General features: G+C 51.3%; 1 long non-coding RNA gene across 1 annotated transcript; it reads right to left on the reverse strand.

Moving 5' to 3' along the window:
- Window positions 1-227: 227 nt before the first annotated feature.
- LOC121164606 lies at window positions 228-1,340 on the reverse strand. Its single transcript, XR_005885138.1, has 2 exons — window positions 642-1,340; window positions 228-338 (listed from the first exon to the last, which is right to left on the reverse strand). It is a non-coding gene; the product is annotated as an uncharacterized LOC121164606 (long non-coding RNA).
- Between the last annotated feature and the right edge of the window lie 5,719 nt (window positions 1,341-7,059).

A 7,059-nucleotide genomic window follows, 5' to 3' on the forward strand; every position in this document is an offset into this window, starting at 1 on the left:
AGAACCTTTAGAGGATTTGGGGTTCGTTGAAGTTTCCATTCTGGTTCCTGGTCAGTCCCTGTAGTCCCTGTTGCTGGCTGATCCTTGGCGTGTTTCACGTGGGAGGCATGTACCCAGGCGGCAATTCCGTCGACTTTCAGGGCGGTTGGAGTAGTCAGTAGGACAGTAAAGGGTCCTTTCCACCGTGGTTCTAAGGTTTTTGCCTGGTGTCTCCGGACATACACCTGGTCTCCTTCCTTGAACGGGTGAGGGCACGGTGGAATGTCTTTGTCCTTGTAGGCCTCTGCAAGCGGTTTCCAGATGTACTCTCTCACTGCTCTGAGAGCCTGGAGATGCGCCTGTAACGAGGGTGGATGGGGGAACATGGTAGGATCAAAATCACAGAAAGAGGATGCCGGTGGTGGGCTCCCATATAATATTTCAAAGGGAGTCAGCCCATGATATGCAGGAGTGTTGCGCACTCGAAAAAGGGCCATAGGGAGGAGTCGTACCCAGTCTTTTCCGCCAGTCTCTAGGGCTAATTTAGTCAAGGTCTCTTTTAGAGTTCTATTCATTCTTTCTACCTGGCCTGAACTCTGGGGTCGATAAGCACAATGTAGTTTCCAATGAATCCCCAAACTCTTGGCCACCCCCTGACTTACCTGGGAGGCGAAAGCGGGACCGTTATCTGACCCTAATACTTGCGGCAATCCGTACCGGGGAAAAATTTCTTCAAGGAGTTTTTTTAACGACTGTCGTGGCCGTTTCATTCTTCGTGGGGTAGGCTTCTACCCAGCCTGAAAAGGTGTCTACAAAAACTAAGAGATATTTATAACCATACAGTCCCGGTTTTACTTCAGTAAAGTCTATTTCCCATTGTATTCCCGGTCGGTGTCCTCGGGCACGGGCTCCTTGGGGGAGTTTTAGTCGCCCTGCGTTTACCTGGGCACAAGGCTTGCATTGGTCCACTGTAATTTGAGTAAGAAACTGCAGGTCAGGAGTTATAAACGGGCATTTCTCATTTGCAAGTAGAGCGTGCATTTTTCTCCGGCTCAAATGAGTGAGGCGGTGGAGGTGTTCAATGATTTCAGTAGCTATGCGATAGGGCAGGATGACCTTGTCTCCTTTTTCTCCATGCTTTGCACTTAGCATCCCACTCCCCTTCGAGTTTTTTAATGAGAGCTCTGTCATTATCAGTATATTTAAATGGAACTCCCCAGTTGCAGACTATGTCATCTGTGTTTTGCCTGGTCTCTTCGGGTCCCATTTTTGAGTTTATTTCCAGGGGTAGGGCTGAGATTGGCTCAGTGGCAACAGTTTTTGCAGTCTGGTCTGCCAGTCTATTTCCTCTAGCTACTGGATCTGTTCCTTTTTGGTGGCCCGGACAATGAATAATGCTCAGTCTTTTTGGAAGGAATAGTGCCCTTAAGAGGTTTATTATCTCTTGCTTGTTCTTTATTTCTCGTCCTCCTGAAGTTAAGAGGCCCCTTCTGCGATAAATCTCACCGTGCACATGGGCCGTAGCAAAAGCATACCTACTGTCAGTATAGATGTTTGCTACTTTTCCCGCCGCCAGTTCTAGAGCCTTTGTGAGGGCTATTAGTTCAGCTCGCTGGGCCGACGTCCCTGGCTCTAGGGCACTGGCCCAGACTATGGAGTCATTGTTACTCACCACTGCTGCTCCTGCCCGCCGAGTCCTTCGGTGACATAGCTGCTGCCATCTGTGAACCAGGTTACCTCCGCATCTGGTAGAGGCTGGTCAGTTAGATCTTCACGAGTCCCATGAACTTCGGCCAGAATCTGGGAGCAGTCATGGGGGGCATCCTTGGCCGTTCCCGGCTCCGGCAATAGGGAAGCGGGATTGAGCGTAGCAACTGGTCCAAAAGTAATGCGTTCAGGAGCTAAGAGCAAAGCCTGGTAGTGAGTCATGCGGGCGTTTGAAAGCCACCTGTCTGGCGGTTGGCGGACAACCGACTCCACAGCATGTGGAGCTATTATTGTGACTTTCTGTCCCAGGGTTAGTTTGTTTGCGTCCCTGAGCAGGGTCGCAATAGCTGCTACCATGCGCAGGCAAGGGGGCCACCCTGAGGCCACTGGATCTAGTTTCTTTGAAAGGTAGGCAACCGGTCGTCTCCAAGGGCCTAGGGACTGAGTCAATACTCCTTTTGTAATTCCTTTGGCCTTATCCACATACAGTGTGAATGGTTTTGTGACATCAGGCAGTCCCAGGGCCGGTGCCGTTAGGAGGGCCTCTTTAATGCAATCAAAAGCCCGTTGTTGTTCTTTTCCCCAGATGAAGGAGTTTTTTTTTCCTTCGTTAACATGTACAAGGGAGCGGCCAGCTCCGCAAACCCAGGTATCCACAGCCGGCAGAATCCTGTCGTTCCCAGAAACTCACGTACCTGTCGGGAGTTCCTTGGGACTGGTATAGACGCCACCGCAGCTTTCCTGGCTTCAGTTAACCATCTTTTTCCTCCCTTTATGACATATCCTAGGTAGGTTACCTCCTCTCTGCATATCTGGGCTTTCTTGGCAGATGCCCGATATCCTAGGGCTCTCAATTCACGTAACAGGGCCCTTGTCCCTTCTAGGCAGGCCTCTCTGGTAGGTGCTGCCAGCAAGAGATCATCTACATATTGGAGGAGAGTCAGATTGGGGTTATTTAATCTGAATGCCACCAAGTCTTGATGTAGGGCCTCATCAAAGATGGTGGGGGAATTTTTGAAGCCTTGTGGCAATCGAGTCCAAGTCAGTTGCCTACTTACTCCATGTTCCGGATCTCTCCATTCAAAAGCAAATAAAGGTTGGCTCGCCGGGCTCAGTCTGTAGCTAAGTCGACCCGCCGATCAGTCGTCCACCGGTACGCGCGTCCTCCTGTGGCTCCCTGTACCCACGAGGTCTTCTGGCTCATAGGTCCATCAGTAGTTGTCAAAACTGAATGTTGAGCCCCGGTGTCTACTAGAAACGTGGTGGGCTTGCCTCCCACAGACAGAGTTAGCCTGGGCTCAGGGGGAGGCTCCTGGCCCCGACTGGCCTAGTCTTCTAAAGTCAAAACTGAGGTCTGCCTTTTCTTGTTTCTAGGATTGTTGGGACAATCCTTTGCCCAATGGCCGTTTTCTTTACAGTAAGCACATTGATCTTTCCCTAAACGGTTTCGCCGCTCACCTCCCTGTTCCTTAAACTGTCTCCCTATCTCAGTTCCCTGGGATGTTATTTGCTTGTTATGAACTACAGTGGCCAAGATACGGCTCAGTTCTTTATTCCGTCGCTTATCTCTCTTATCCTCTCTTTCTTCCTGCATCTTTCTTAGTCTCTCTTCTCTCTCTCCGGAGTCTCTCTCTTATTGAAAATTTTATCTGCCTCTTTTACTAAGTCCTGCAAGCTATAATTCTGCAATCCTTCTAGTCTTTGTAACTTATTTCGAATGTCTGGTGCCGACTGTCCTATGAAAGCCATAATCACTTCCCCCTGCCTATCTTCACTTGCCGGATCAAACGGTGTATACATGCGGTATGCTTCCATTAGTCTTTCTAAGAATCCCGCGGGAGTCTCCCCAGCTCCCTGTAGAACTGCTCTTACCTTAGCCAAATTAGTGGGTCGCCTTCCGGCACCCTTGAGACCTGCCAACAGAGTCTGGCGATAAAGACGGAGACGCTCCCTACCATTTGGAGTGTTGAAGTCCCAATTAGGTCGGACAAGGGGAACACTTCATCAATTTCGTTTGGAAGTTGGGTGGGCTGCCCATCAGCCCGAAGGACATTCTTTCTGGCCTCCATCAGCACCCGTTGGACTTCTTCTGTGGTCAGTAGAGTCCGTAACAGCTGCTGACAATCATCCCAAGTCGGCTGGTGCGTCAACAAGATGGACTCGATGAGACCTGTTAATGCTTGGGGGTCTTGGGAGAAAGGAGGGTTATGAGTTTTCCAATTATACAAATCAGAGGCAGAGAAAGGCCAATACTGGACCTGCCCCCCTACAATTCTCAAGGGGTACAATTGTGAAGACCATTGCCCTTCTCCTCTTTCTCCCTCCTTTAATTGAGCCCTGCGTAGCCGCAACCTGGTATGGATTGGGGATCTGGCTTCAGGCTGTTCATTTACAGTGGTGTCTGGAGAGCCCATCTCCCCCGGTCTTCCTCTTGGGGGTTCTCCTTCAGGTTGATGCTCCTGGGGATAAGGTGGAGGAAGTTCAGAGGTCATTAATAGGTCCATCTGACTATCATCAGGCAGGACAGGCTTAGGTCGAGGACGAGTAGCTTCCAGCGGACAGAGGGAAACAAGAGCAGAGGGTTGGGGTTGGGGCGGAGCTGAAGGCGCCGGCAATTCTGGAGAAGGAGGAGGAGGAGGACAGGGTGCGATGAGAAAAGGTTGAGCCCACGGCGGGGGATTAACCACGAGGTCCTCCCATACTAAGATATACGGTAACTGGTCGGGATGCCCCGATGGTTTTGTCTCTACAGCCCTAAACTCCAGCCACTCTTCACACTGCAGGACAGGTTTATAGCAAAGCAATGCAGACTAAGCTTGGTCTAAACACACAGGAACCAGCAGCCAGGACCCAAGGGCTGCAGGCAAGACACTTTCGGCATCACCAGTTGTAGACCCTCTCAGAACAAACTAAATCTTTTACTGGGTGGCCCCCAGGAAACTTACAAGAGGTCATTAATACTATAAATACTATGAACAAGAGTTTTTACACAGCACATTAAATATCATCTGGCTTGTTACAAAAGTTATCTGTAGACTCTAGGCGTGCTGGGAGCAGGAGCCCCCGGAGCCTGCCTGTGGGGATTTGCATGGGGCTGGCTGGGAGGGCAGAGGCGAGGAGGGCACAGGGAGGCCTGGGGTTCCCGGCCTGTCTACTCCCACAGCCAGTCCCTCAGAGAGAATGAAACAGGAGGAGGATCCTATCAAAGTCTTCTTGGGTCAATCTGCTGACCTCTGGGCAGCCGCAGCTGGTACCTGTGCCGGGCAAAGGGAAAACCAGGGACGGATCCATGGGGGGATTCTGAGACAGATTTCAAACCAGGATAAGGCTGCTGATCAGGGTGGCCTTTTGGTCCTGTTGGAAAAACAATCCTTTAAACTGTTTGGATGATAAGAGCCTCCTTTCGGCCAGCCCAGGTTGAAAACGGGGCCCTTCTGCAGAGCAGAAAGTCTGTCAAGATTTTTTCTTAACCGGGAGGGAGAGGTCGTGAGTCCTGTCCTTATCTTCAGTCCAATGGTCAAGAGTCAAACTAAGGGGAATCGTCACAGTCTGTTCCATAATTAAAGACAAAAGACCACACACAATAATTACAAAACAAATGACACAAACAGGATTCGCGCGATGCAAGATTTCCTAAGGGCCCGATACAAAATACAAGAAGGTCGACCGTACAAAGCCAGACGAGGGTGAAGTGATCTTCACCCCGTCTCCCAGGCACCGGAGCGTCCCCCGGCGTACAAGGCCAGACGAGGGTGAAGATCTTCACCCCGTCTGCAAGGCACCGGAGCGTCCCCCGGCGTACAAGATCAAACCGGTACCGTTCAAAGACTGGGGGGGGGGACAAGGACAGTACAGAACAACACAAAAACAAAAAACACACTTTCCGATCGGTCTTACCTCCCTCTGCGAGAGTTGTTTGCTGAAGACGGTCGCTCCATTCCCGGCCAATGCACCAAAATGTTAGACTCAGGGAGAGTCCAACCCCGTGGAGGGGAGTCACACCGTCATTGGCAAAACAAGTCAAACGCAGAGGCTGCAATAAGCATGAGGATTTTATTGAACATTCGCGAATGGGCAACAGAGTCTCTGGAGGCATCCAGGACTCTGTGCGCCCCAAGCAGGTTAAAGCACCTTTTTAAAGGACAAAACCGCAAACTTCGCATAACAGCTGGCATTTTACTTTAAGATTAGAATCTCTTTTATTCCTGCAGCTGCCTGCTCCGGCCTTGCTACCTTATCTCTTTTATTCCTGCAGCTGCCTTGTTCATGTCTGGGAAACTGAAACTTTTACTTCCTTCATGAAATAGCTTTTCTATATTTATTCCAACATGGCTCTACTCTTGCTCAGCAGAAAGCAATATACAGAAGCAAAATCAAGCGGTTATTCTAAGCTCTTACACTTCGAATACTGGATGGTGTCCAGGGCAGCCCCGATGTCGTAGTTCTTGGTCTGCAGGAGCCTGGTGAGCCAACCACCTTCATCAGAGAAGCCCATGGACAGCATCTGAGACAAGGACTCGGTCAGCCGGGGCTCAACCTCTGCCAAAAACAGTAACAGGAGACATGAGCGTGAGCAGGCCCATGGGTGGGGATGACTCAAGACCCAGCAGCACCTTGGCGTTTACCCAGCAAGTACCCAGTGCCAACAGTTCCAGACACCCCTAACCTGCAGGGGTCCTCAGAAAGCTGCCCCTGAAGATGCAGAGAGCATCCCAGGCTGACCTGGCAGACCCTACAGGCTCACTGCTCCTTAAGTGCCAGGAACAAGGAAGCAAATGAGCACAGTCATGTTCCAATAAACTTTATGGACATGGTTTCCTCTGCTCCAGTCTCCTGACAGCATCCTGCAGGACCCTGACCAGGGCTGAGCCTGTACACCCATGCCACTTGTTTATCTTTCATTCAGAGGAGCAGTGGACATCTGCCTTCCTGGCCGTCAAGCCTGTCAGCCATGCTCAGCCCCCTCCTGGCTCTTTCTGACCTGTCCTGAGTTCTGCCCAGTCCTGACAGCCTCCCCACATGCATGTCCCTGTCCTGGGATGCTCCCACACAGCAGGGACAGCCACGGTGCCTCCAGAGAGCTGGGCTGGGTAGCTGTGTGTCCACCCTGAGGTCCGGACAGCTTGCCTGCCATGCATTTCCTACCCAAGACAGTGTGGCCTTGCTCAGGAACCACAGCAGGGGACAGGGCGTCCTGACCAGGCTAGATCCCAACGTGTGGCCTTAAACAAGCCAGGTTACCTGGGCCGCTGCACACACGGCCACAGCGGACCCCTCCTGGCTCTCCTGAGACTCCATCCTTTGGTCTCATTCTTCGTGGCCAGGACAAGCACACCATCCCTCCAATTGGATACATAAAGGGGCTCCCTGCCC

Source organism: Ochotona curzoniae, unplaced genomic scaffold (assembly GCF_017591425.1).
Source record: "Ochotona curzoniae isolate NIBS_2020 unplaced genomic scaffold, NIBS_Ocur_1.0 contig_1039, whole genome shotgun sequence".
NCBI classification, from domain to species: domain Eukaryota; kingdom Metazoa; phylum Chordata; class Mammalia; order Lagomorpha; family Ochotonidae; genus Ochotona; species Ochotona curzoniae.